This window comes from Arvicola amphibius, chromosome 6, assembly GCF_903992535.2.
Source record: "Arvicola amphibius chromosome 6, mArvAmp1.2, whole genome shotgun sequence".
In the NCBI taxonomy this organism is placed as follows: domain Eukaryota; kingdom Metazoa; phylum Chordata; class Mammalia; order Rodentia; family Cricetidae; genus Arvicola; species Arvicola amphibius.
In genome coordinates this window covers 157498511-157511267 of record NC_052052.2, presented here as the reverse complement: position 1 = coordinate 157511267, position 12757 = coordinate 157498511, and the positions used below count along the sequence as shown (strand labels likewise).

At 46.5% G+C, this 12757-nt stretch overlaps 1 protein-coding gene across 3 annotated transcripts in view; it reads right to left on the bottom strand.

Annotated features, from left to right (window-relative positions):
- LOC119816103 (aminopeptidase O (putative)) overlaps positions 1 to 12757 on the bottom strand; it is a 264083-nt gene that overhangs the window by 28934 nt on the left and 222392 nt on the right. The window lies entirely within an intron of this gene.

The window sequence follows — 12757 nt, the reverse complement described above, 5'->3', positions numbered from 1 at the left end:
CTCTGAAAAAATTCAAGAAAATTCATGCAAGGGAAAAGAAATGAACAGCTTCAAGGGAACAAAGCAGAAAGTAGGCTTCAGGTCTTCAGGCCATGCATTCATCTTCTGTGGACCTAAAGGGGACGGAGGCCGTATTAGGCCAGCATTGGGTATAAAGGAGAAGCTGCTGTCTGTGGATGTTCAGCATGTGGGACAGGAGCCTCACCACATCTGCCTATGTAAAGCTATGCTTCACACAGTGACCAGGCAAGTCATCAACAGCTGGCAAGCCCAACACAGGACAGGTCCTGAAGCCCAAGAACGGCCCCGGTGCTGGGGTCTAAGGTCTACTGTGAGCTCCAGGCTGGATGCAGAGCAGGTATGGCCACAGCCACAGTCAGGGCTGGGAAATCAGGAAGGAAGCCTCTGCTGCCACGGAATACAAAGTCCATAGTCAGAGGAGAATCTAAACCTCAGCAGGTCTGAGGCTAGGCAGGCTCTTTCTCGGAAACCGGTATGAATGTGAGAGACCCCAAGACATGCTTTCCAGCTGTAGCTAAAATCTCAAGGGCGCCAAGTCACAGCTAAAAATGTCGCAAAAATCAAGCTGCTCTGTTTCTGGCCTTTTGGTGCCTTGCTTTGCATAGGTACAATGGACCCATTTAGAAAATCCAGACTTGTTTTGTTGGAGTGTTCCTGCATTCTAAGTGGTTTAATTATTTAATCTCTAGTGGAAAATACTATACAGAGACCGACCTTCTCAAATCCTAGTGGATCAGTATAAATTATCTTGGAACCTGCAAGTTTTTTATTGTAAAACTGAAGCTGAGTTTCCTTTTTAAAAGAAAAACTTCTTACAGAACTATATTTCAAAAAGAGAAACATTAAAACTAGCCTTAAGTCTCCATGGCTCACATTCCTGTTTCTCACCATTTCCACCACTGTTAACTCACCAACTAAAACAGTCATTGTTCCAAAGTCAGACAGGGCTCTAGTTTACACAATGCAAGAATCAATACACCACAGTGTACCCCCTAAAAGTGTGCAATTATGAAGTGCCAAAGAAAACACAGTAAAATTCAAAATAACGTAAGGAAAAAGTGACCGCAGATCCCCTAGTGCGAGGAGACCCAGAAATCACTCACTTCATAATCACTCACTTAAACGCCACAAGCTGAGAACCACTTCCCTGCTCATTTCAAACTTAGCTTCTTAACTCAGACCTTTGCGAGGAATAACCACAGCCAAGGCAGAAATACAACGAACACATTGTGCACTGCAGGGCAACCCAAACAAACGCCTTCAATATCAAGGGGGAAAAAGTGTGGCCGCTTCCCGATCTGAGTTCCCATCTGAGCCGAGGGTGGACACGCAGTTGTCTGGAAACTGAAGTTAACCTGTTGAGCATTCCCAGGAGAAAGTCTGTGTCGCTGTTTTCCTTCGGGAATGTCCTTCCAGTGCAGGGCCCGGCAGGGTATCTGTTTGCTAATCTCTTCCCCAGGATCAGCAAGAAACCACAATCCCGACGCCCTGGAACGCCCTCGCAGAAGAAACGCCCTCAGCAGGGGAGAACAAAGCAGCAGGGTCCCGGACGGGCAGCAGGGGCCTGCAGGGAGCCGTGGCCTCCTTACCTTGACCTGGGACCTGCACCTGCCGCCCCAGGCTGATAAGGGCCTCTCGTACCGCCCACCTCCGGGCCAGCCAATCCACAAGCCCGCCCCGCCCTGACAGCCACCCCCTCCCCGCCGCCCCCCCCCACCCCACTAATTAGACGTTCGCCTCCCACCCGACACTTACACAAGACACAGACCAGTCCCAGCACAGCCTGCGATTCAAATGCGAACAAAGGCGGGCGTAGCCGTGGCACTTTTCCCCAACTCACTGAAGTGAGGACCTCGACAGGGCTTAACCTCTACCTAAGCTGCATCCCAAGGACGTGAACAACACTTCCGTGAAGACCTTTCCAGCTACAACTGGAAAGAAAAACAACTGCTGAAAAACAGTCTGGTTTCTAGCACGGAGCAAACGCTCCTGGGTCACCTGGAAGCAATGTGCAGGACCAAGAGGGAAGATGGAGGGGGAATGAGCCACCCAGGTGATTTCTAGTAAACAATCCGCATAATTGCTAATTAGGAGTGTGGGAAGCTGGAAAGGGGACCGAGAGGGACACACACACTGGCCGCTCACAGCTAACCAGAAGAAGTTACCTGAAAGAGCTGGGGGAAAGGCAGGCTAGAATAAGTTTCCTGGGTCCCCCCACAACACACCAGCAGCAGACTGGTCACCAGGACAGATCCCAACAACAGAACCTCTAGCTGACTTCACTGTGAGCAAAGACTTATCCCCATGAAGAGGTGGACATTTGAAGGCATATCCCAAACAAAACCACAAGGATTCTCCCCTAAATAAGCAGAATGCACCTAGCAGAATCCCATTTGCAATTCTAAGTATTAAAACTTTCACTCCAGTTTGAGAGGCTGGGTGGAACTGGACTGACTAGAACCATACCCATAACATATTCAGAAAAACACGGCATTACAGGCAAGCTGCCTGGAACATGCAAACACCCCCCCCCCCCGGCTTGGTTTGATCTAAGTCATATGGCTACCATTTAGAATCGTCCCCAAGCTTACAGGCTTACAGGGTAAATTTGTGAGAAGCCTTCTCTTTTTTTTTTCTCTTTTTTTAAATTGCAGGCAATGACCTGGGAAGAAGAAATAAAAACCTTGGCCCTAAACAACCCCAGCACAAATAGATTACACAAAGCTTTTCAGTGTGACCTGCCCACAACAGACTGTAAATTTTCAAATTTCTAGCTATGGTTTCTGCCTGTTTCAGGGTTTCACTAGGATATGCTCCAGTTTGAGGTGAGGAGGTTTAACAGCCCAGTGCAATGGAAAATTAATATACCATTTTATTTTCTTAAAAAACACCATTTTTGTTTAGTGGCTAAGCCTGCTTTTCGGCTAAGCACAATTTAAAGTTTAACAGTAGCAATCATTTTAAGTCTTTCTAAAACAAAAATCAAGTAATTTGTAGATTAAACAGTATAAAGAAATTGTTAAGACAAATGTAAACCAAGGCCAGAACATCTATCTCAGCTTAAAGCTTTAATACCTGGGAAATGAAATACAGAAAGAATTCCCAAACATCTGCTCTGGAGACCAAGTCAACATGCTGAACAATTGAGATGGTGGGGAGACCAGCCCTTCAGAGGAAAACAGCACCCCAAACTCATCATTTTCCGTTAAGATTTAGAAATTGAAGTCTTGGCTAAATTAATCTTATTTTGTGCATGACAGAGCACTTCCCTTCATTAAGACTGCTAATACTTTAAATAACGGTCATCAAAAATCATTATTCCCTGAAGCAGTTTTCAGTTTGAGAAAATAAGCAGTATAAAAACACTACACAGAAATCAGCAGACTGTCCATCCCTGCTGCTCAGAGCCTGTGCAGACTGAACGTTCACTGTCAAAGAGGAAGCGCTCCCAGATCTTCAGGACAGTCTCATAGGGACGCAGGAGCATCTCAGAGGCCCCAGTGCTGCTATTCAGGTTATTTTAAAAATAATATCCACTGCCAAGAGGCCTTGGTTGATCCATGCAACTTTTTTTTTTTTTTTTTAAGGTCTGGTCTGGGTTTGTGTCCTCCCCTGGGCTGGTCAGGCTCTCTCTTCCTAGGCTACCAGCATATGGATCCCTATTTAAGTGGCAGCGGGGAGTCCTGCTATCCTGCTAGGGGAGGCCGTGGAAAAGAACCTTGGGGAGCAGGTTGCCCGGCCCTACTTCTGGACCCTGCTGGCCTCCCCTGCACAAATGCCCTCACTGGTAGAGCCCACTGACCTGGGAGCAGGGTCTGCAGCACAATCCAACATTCAAAGTGTAGAGACACCAACCTGCGACCCACTTTGGTTCTGGGAGTGAACCCACAATGGCCCACCTGCCTCCCATGCACACAGCTACACAGTCCTGGATGCATGCCAGCACGCAGCCCGACACCAGTAAGCTAGACGCCTGTTTCAGTGCCCCGCCCTAGGCGCCCCCCCCCCCCGGGGGGGTTGCTACCACAGGACCAGAAATCAGCACAGAAAAGCCCCCCTCCAAGGCACAACTCTGGTTTCTCAAGAGTTTCAGTAAGTGGCTCTCCTATTTCACTATCTAAGAACTACCCATTGGCCACTGTGCCTGCTGGGATTTTCAGAACCGCTAGAAGCCTGGCGTGTGTCTTAAATTAAAGTAACTTGTCTTCTAGTATGATCTTGGCCCGTTAACAGTTATTCTTAGCAACTAAATGATGGAAATGTGAAAATAGTCCAACTTAAAAGAGAAATCAAAGACAATGCACTTAAAAACCTACACCCTTAATTTCACAGCCATTACAGGCAAATGTCACGTCTATTTCAGAGGTACTTCCTGGGAATCTAGTGACAGCTTAACGGATGAGCTCCACCATGTGCAAATGAAAACTGCACCTCACAGCCCCAAAGCCAGCCCACCGCCTTCAGCAACCACTGTGTGCCGGGGACAATATTACCGGAGGTCTGCAAAGAGATGACGTGGAGAGATAGAACATGAAATTGCATAATATACAAGCATATCCACACAGTGGTCACAGGCACGGACCGGCTCACAGATGGGTCCTGGAATGCAGGTTTGAATGTTAAAAAATAGTATGCTATTGAAGTTTTCCCATTAAAGTATTAAAAAATGCAAAGAATATACAAGACAAACAATTGCTCACAATCAATACACTATAATTAGATTGTTCTTTTGAGCAGGAAGGCCAATTTCCCCTAACCAGAATTATAAATTAGTTATATAGCACTTAAAATGTCTCCTTACTGAGTGGCCAGCATGTTAAACACTAAGACAATTTCGGTAGCAAGGTAGAAATATGTACACTAACAGGAGCACGGCCTTTTCTGTTACATCTCTGTGTGCACGTACATTACTTCTTTTTGGCACAGAGTCCTTCTGATACTCTCCCCTGTCTGCAAACACTGGCTGTACAGGCTCCCCAACTCACTGCCTTTTCTTTTCCATTACCAACATCTCCAGGTGTGGTGGGCAGGGAAATGACAACGTGGAACCCTGTGATTCTTTGAGGCGACATGACAAAGAGGCACTAAGGTCAGAGATGGTATTAAAATCGCACATCAACTAAGCTTGCTGGGTAGAGCAAAACACCTTCAACTATCTTGGTAGCCCTACAAGGGTCTTTACGAGCCAAAAAGGTAGGGCGGAGAAAGAACCTGAGCTGACAGTCAAAAGCTGGCTTTGAAGATGGAGGAAGAAGTGGAAGCTCATCCTTCATCAGAGAGTCTTTGAAAGCTGCAGGAGGCAGGGAAGTGCCCCTCCACAGCCCCCCTAGAAAGGAACATAGCCCTGCCTGGACTCCACTAACCTAGGGAGGTTTACTTGGACTTTTGACTTCCTGATATTGTAACACAATGTTTTAAACTGCTAATGTTGTGGTACTTTGTTACAGCAGCTATAAGAAACTGATACATCTAAGGCCCTCGGTTACAATACCAACCACCTCAGCCTCTGGCTCAAAACAAAAGTACTAATGCGGACTATCCTTTTGTTGCCAGCCGGGGTGGAACCCACCAGCTTCCTTCTGTAAGGAGCTTTCTCGTGGGCCTGCTGCTTCATGGGCCATTTCAGGCTCAACTCTAGTGGCTAAGAACAGAAGAGGCCTGCTACTCAACAGAGAACCAAGGCCAGGCACAGGGCGTCAACCTAACAGGCCAAACAGGAAACAGAGCGCCACTGGCAACTGTGTCTTGATCAAATCTAAGAGTTAATCAGTAACATAACCCCACCACCTTTTTTCATGGCTTTAATTATTACAGCCAGTAAGAAATATTCAGCCGACTCTGTTTAGTAATGTTTTATTTACCCCTAAAGGCTGAAGTTCTCATTAAATGCAGATTCAACACAGACGGTGGAGCTCGTGGCCTGGTGGTCGCCTTTCTCCTAAGTGTCTCCCCCAATAACCCACCCCCAAAGGACTCTGGATATATAATACACACTCACCATTTAGCAACATCAAGATTTCTATGTCACTACCTCTTTTCTGAAGTTTTATTTTTGAGTCATTTCTTTCACGTTTTGTTTTGCCAGCACAAATCGCCGTGCTGGCTCCCAAACACACCTGTGTATGTTAAACCTGGCTAAATCTGAGAGGAGCCCAGTACCTTTGGGTTTAAACTGGACAAAACATCTAGTACGGACCATGATGTTTCCTGTAGTCCATGTGATCATAAGTTAATGCCCATCCTATGTCTTATGGTGTCAATTCTGATATGGTGTTTGCTGGTGCTTGTTTTGTGTGTCTTTTTCCAAAGCAAAATGGCTATTTCCAGGTAGGTGCTTCAGTAATTGACCGGGAGGGTACGTCTGTTGTTAGGTCAGCATTTCAGCTCTGGTTGTAGCTTTTCACACCTGCCTGTATAGCTGATAAGACATAGGAGGAGGGAAGCTAAACTGGCCTAGGAGGGAGGGTGGGAGTGGGAGAGAGTGGAGGGTACAGAATACCTTGTAACAAACCTCCTTTGGACTTAGGAATCCATGTAAAGATGGCAGATACCTCATTTCTTCCCTGGCTGGCATGGCTCATCTACAGGCACAAATGCTGGAAGCGGAGGGATTACACAATTTCAATTTATTTTTCTCACAGGCCATACTTTTGATACTACTTCATCAGACAATTCTCAAGGCTGAATGTTTCTCAGGAGCGAGACCCCAACAGTACAGAGTAGCCTGGTGGACCCCAGGACAACCGCTGTTGACATTTTATTCAGAGATAGAGTCAGTAAGTACACAACTACAGGTGGGCCCCCTGACTCCTATCTCCAGAAGTCCACAGTGACCCTTGTTTTAATCTGGAGCTGCTCACAAGTGAATTCCAGGAGGGCCTTGGTCTAACAAGGCCTTCATGAGAAGTCATTTCTGAGAGCATCTGGGAAATGAGTGGGGATGTCCCAGAAACCCAGCCTCCAGAATAGGCAGCACCCCTTTAGAGTCTAAGTCTGCTGCTGGCAAATCCAAGAGGTCCAGCAGCTAAGGATCCTAAAGCAGGGTTACTTAGAGGAACAAGGTTTAAAAACACAAACCGCTCCTTGAGCAGATGCCTTCTCTGCAGACAGCGAGCCTGCCCTGTGGAAATGCTAGTCACTTTACAACAAGGGAGGCGGTTTGTGACTCTTCTGTCGTTCTCTCTCCACACGGGCAGGGAGTGGCCTGATGTGTCTGCTCTAGGTACCAAGAGTTGTACCGAATAACCTTTGTCATTAGGCATTTGTCACTTGATTCAAATGCTGGGTGTGTGTTTATACTCAGATTTACAGTATGTACAAGCTGCCTAGAAACTAATGCCCAGAACTCACAGCCTGGTGCAGACTAAGCTGCATCACTAACAAATGGCAGGTTCCCTACTACAGTATGTGGGGGGCATTCCCATTCACCCCATCATCCCTGTTTGATGCTCTCTAGTTTTCTAGGGAGTCTGGCATAACTGGAAAGAGACATACCTTATTCCTGAGGAAATCTCTGTTCTTTTTATGTGACTTTGGTGTTACACAGAGGCTCACATGTAAGAATGTACAGACAGCTGGATGAGACAGTCTGTCACACAGAAGCCCCTCCCAAAGTGGACAGCTTTCATCTAGAGTCCGGTAAAGCCTACACACATCTGAGGTGCTGTTCCTACTATGTCCCTGACTCACGGTACAATGTGTTAATAGAACTGTGGCAGAAAGCTGGTGAAAATCAGCATAACTCAGCAACTGGCCAGTTTGTGAACCCTCCGGAGTTATGAGGCTGCTGGGCGTGAATGGGCTCCGCTGCTTGGGGGCATCTGCCCTATTTAGCAGCTCCCAAGTGCACCCGGCCCCTCTGTAGAAGAGCAGTGAGCTGGGAGCCAATCATTTTCCTGGGTTTCTCAGTCCTCACTGGAGACAGGGAATGCTGCTCCCTAGCTCCTTCAGCAATCTTTTGGAAGAAACTGCCCAGAACAGAAGTCACGTTTATTCAGAGAACTGGGAGTGAGGGGAACTTACTGTCCCCGGTGGGAAATGACAGCTGGGTTACCCGGGTAACACCTGAGCTCACTGAGCATGGTGTGGTGCCTAATACTCTGCTGTATGCCAAGATCTCAGATGGCAAAAGTCTACAGAGTTCTCTGCAGCTGAATACAGCAATACATCTGACTTTCAACGTTAAGTGAACAGTGTATCGTCATCCACCAATGAACGCAGATCACCTTTCCAGTTAAAGCATAACCTTAGAAAGAACCCTTAGGACATAAGGTCAAGAACATAAAACAAACAAAAACCTTCTTCCTTAAAAAGCTGTGACAAAGGCACTGGATGAAGCAGAAGGTTAGTTCCTCCTAAGACCTTACAGAACAGCCACGCTAAACCATGCTGAGAGCTGCAATCTTAAGTCCTTTCTTAAAACCCCTTGCTAGGTCAAAGACAGCACATCATGTGTGGTGTTCAAACCTCAAGCAACTTACCTGCTGTGATAGGCTTCAAGAGATGGTTAATAGCACACAAAGGAAACCCCAATTCAGAACCAGCAATCTGCTGACTCGGTAGGAGCCAGACTGTGAAGGGTACCTCAAGGTGAGCTCAGGGGAGCTCAAGGGAGGCTAAACACAGGTTGGTGGGCAGGCAAACTCGAGGATTCAGCATACCTGCAGTTCCCCCAGGGCAACGTCAAGCCTCAGAGTTGTGGTGGCAACTGTGCCTCCGTCTCTCAGGTGTACAAAGGGTACTGGGACCAAACTATCCCTTTCTCTCCACATTAAAAAAGCCCCTAAACAAGTCCAACCATTTGGCTAAATGAATGTAAGGCTACACTTGTGTTTCATTTTGAAGAACAAGTAAATATTTATGTTACCGAAAAAATGTAAAAAAATTAGTAAAAAGATACAGTTCTTGCACGTAACTAAGGCCTGCTAAGAGCAGGAGAAACAGTACTCCTAGGGAAGAGCCCCTGATCTGTCACCAGTACCAAGCAGTTAGCCCTAAACTGTGCACAGCATGTAAGATTGCTGTACTGAGCAGGCTGTCCTTATATACATCTATGTAACAACAATTAACAATCTCAGGCTGTACATAACGAAGGAAAAGAGGTCACTAATTTCAGACAGTACAATGTAAGGTTTGTGCAAAGGTCAGAAGGAAAGAAATGCCAGGAAAGAATGGTGCAATATTGTAATTTCAAAAACAAAGGAACACTTAAAAATATCTCTAAAAGTAATAAAAACCTTCTTCCCTGACCCACTGTGACTGTCATTTTAGGGGCAGTTGCTCATTTAAAAATTGGGGTTGTCTTCCTATAAGCAGATATTAGAAGCAAGTAGTGCCTGCCCCATAAATTCTGTCTTCAAAAACTATAATTTCATATTTTAAGTAACTACGTTTTTTTATTTAAGTAACTGAGAAACTTACAGGCAAAGATCTTTAAAAATCAGTCTATGTGCCTGGTGTTGTCGGTGCACGCCTTTAATCCCAGCACTTGGAAGGCAGATGCAGGCAGATCTTTGAGTTCAAGGCCAGCCTGGTCTACAGAGTGAGTTCCAAGGACAGGCTCCAAAGCTACAGAGAAACCCTGTCTCAAAAACCAAAAAATCAGTCAGTGAAAGGCTCAGCCATCCTCAAGCTCAGAGGAGCTCACACATACACGTGATCAGGTGATGTCCCTGTGCTCACAATGCAGATGCTCCTAAAGCCATTTTAATCTCCCACCTGGGGGGACTTAAAATACAAATACATCCACATGCCTCTGTGTTCAAAAGGATCCTGTTTCAAGAGTCTTCCACTCAAGACTTATCCTTTAGGGGAGACCCAGAAAACATATCTGGGGGAAAAAATAAATGATTGGGGATCGGGGAAGGAGTAGGACAAAATACATATTACTTGATTCTGGTATCAGAGCCACTTACTTTACAAAACCTAACATCAAATACACATAAATTATAAAGAAAATTCCGTGTACTACTCACTTGGACAGCTAGTGAGTCACCAGGATGCCACCTTGCCCTAGAGTGTGAGTCATTGCCAGCCTGGCCATGGAACACCACAGGATGCATGACTGGGGAAGACTGTCCAAACGCACCACCAGGCAGTGTCCAGTTTGAGAACAGTGAAGTGTGGTCATCGTGAAATACCCATCTCTTCCACATCCCTGAGCAAAATGCTGACTGGACAGGGCCGTCTTCTAGTTCTAGGGAGATTCTTAGCAAAGCCAAAGTCCTTCCACTCTGATCTCTCCCTTGGAAGGAGTCCCCAGCAAGGCCCGTGTGACACCATTCAACAGTCTGTGTTCTCTCAGTATGGTACCAAACGAAGCCAGACAGGTGTCAAAGCATAACCAACAGCCCCCTCTCCCCGGGGAACAGGAGCACTCACAGCTTGCCATCAATGGCGCCTCACGAGCCAGCAAACGTGTTGAGGAAGTTAATTATCCAAACAGAACTTCAAAACTGTTTCACCTTTATTCCACTTTGTTTCGTCTCAGCCCTCCTGACATGCTGCATGCTCTCAAAGCCCCTCGTCTATCTGACTGGTACCAGAACTTGATTTACCAGGACAGTCCATTCTTTGGCATCCGAACACTATGTGACACACACCAGATTCTGTGCATGCAGAATGCAGGGACCTCCTTGTGAACCAGAATTCAAACTACTGTCTAAAAACCTTAAAAACAGACAGACAGACAGACAAAAAACAAAGGCAAGGCAATGACTACTTAACCTGGATTTAGAGCACAAAATAAGACCAGGCGTTTCAAATTGAGTTGAAACCCCGGTACCTGGGGGCAAAGGCAGGATGGCAAGTTCAATGCCAGCCCTATCTACAAAGCAAGTTCAAGGGCAGTCTGAGCAATTTAGCAGGAACCTGTCTCAAAATTACAAAAGCAAAAGGAGGAGCGAGGCATAGTGTACAACCGAGCCCTGGAGTTCATTTCCCAACACGGGGTGGGGAGGTTCCTCGCTCTGTGCCCCAGAGAACAGGAGAACAAAGTCCCAGGCATGCCAGGGCTCCAAAACAAACTTCTGTTAGAACACAACAGGGACCTATCCTCAGCATGCCACTCAGAATGCAGTCTTCTCATTTTCAATGGCTTTGCAAAGAGGTGACAGACAGCAAGGCAGGGACAGAACATACAAGAATGAAAACCTCTCCAGGACTAAGCAAACAACGGAATTCGATAGCATGCCTATTTATCACAGCCACAAGTGTAGATCTGCACACATGACATTTGGAGCAATTAACTTCATACACAATGGGACTTTTGCTAGTTCCTGCCTAGAACCATCACGGATTTCCTATTCTACTCCCATGTCTGTGGCAGAACCGAGAAGAATGAACTCAAACATCTGTACTGTGACTGACAAGCTGGACCGTGCTAGAGATTAAGGCTCACAGACCTGTACTGTGACTGACGAGCTGGACCGTGCTGGAGATTAAGGCTCACAGACCTGTACTGTGACTGACGAGCTGGACCGTGCTGGAGATTAAGGCTCACAGACCTGTACTGTGACTGACGAGCTGGACCGTGCTGGAGATTAAGGCTCACAGACCTGTACTGTGACTCACGAGCTGGACCGTGCTGGAGATTAAGGCTCACAGACCTGTACTGTGACTCACGAGCTGGACCGTGCTGGAGATTAAGGCTCACAGTTTTGAATGTCCACACTTCACACACAGCTGCTTTGGTGAAAGGGGTCTATGAAGTAGGACGATTAATGATAGTAAAAATTAACCTAGTGTTTCCTATTCTGATAGAGGAAACCTGGGCAGATGGCTCCATAATTAAGAAGAGCACTTGCTACTCTTGCATAGGACTCAATTCAGTTCCAGGAACTACACTGAGTGGCTCACAACCACCTGTAATTCTAGCTCAGTGGGATCTGATGTCCTTTTCTGGTCTCCGTGGGCACTGTATTTAGTAGCACAAACCCATATACATAGACACAATTAAAACTTTTAAATGCATCATTTTTGAAAAAAGGAGGAACTTTTGAAATTTTACCTGCAATAACATTCTCTGATGCTCACATTCAGGTCCCCAAAACAGGGAGGTTTGCAAGTCAGTTCACTGTGACTGCAGACGGGGGTCACCATGTGGGGTGAAGAATGGAGGAACCTGCCCCGCATTATAGATATGGGGGGAGGTGCGATGAGGGAAGGCATGTTAGGCTGGTCTCTCCCTCCACTCTCCCAGCCTCTGGACTCTGACATACTGAAAAGACTGTCTCAGGAAATACAACAGGGGCATGTACGCCATCAGCACATACATAATTACCACATAAGGCTAAGCCATTCTTAGCCACCTGTGCTGGCTGCAGATGCAGGAATCTTTCCTGGCCATGTCAGGTGTTCACTCCATTGTATTCTACAACATGTCAGGTGTGCACTCCACTGCACTATATTACATGTCAGGTGTGCACTCCACTGCACTGTACATGTCAGGTGTGCACTCCACTGCATTGGACTACATGTCAGGTGTGCACTCCACTGCACTGGACTACATGTCAGGTGTGCACTCCACTGCACTGGACTACATGTCAGGTGTGCACTCCACTGCACTATATTACATGTCAGGTGTGCACTCCACTGCATTGGACTACATGTCAGGTGTGCACTCCACTGCACTATATTACATGTCAGGTGTGCACTCCACTGCATTGGACTACATGTCAGGTGTGCACTCCACTGCACTATATTACATGTCAGGTGTGCACTCCACTGTACTCTACAA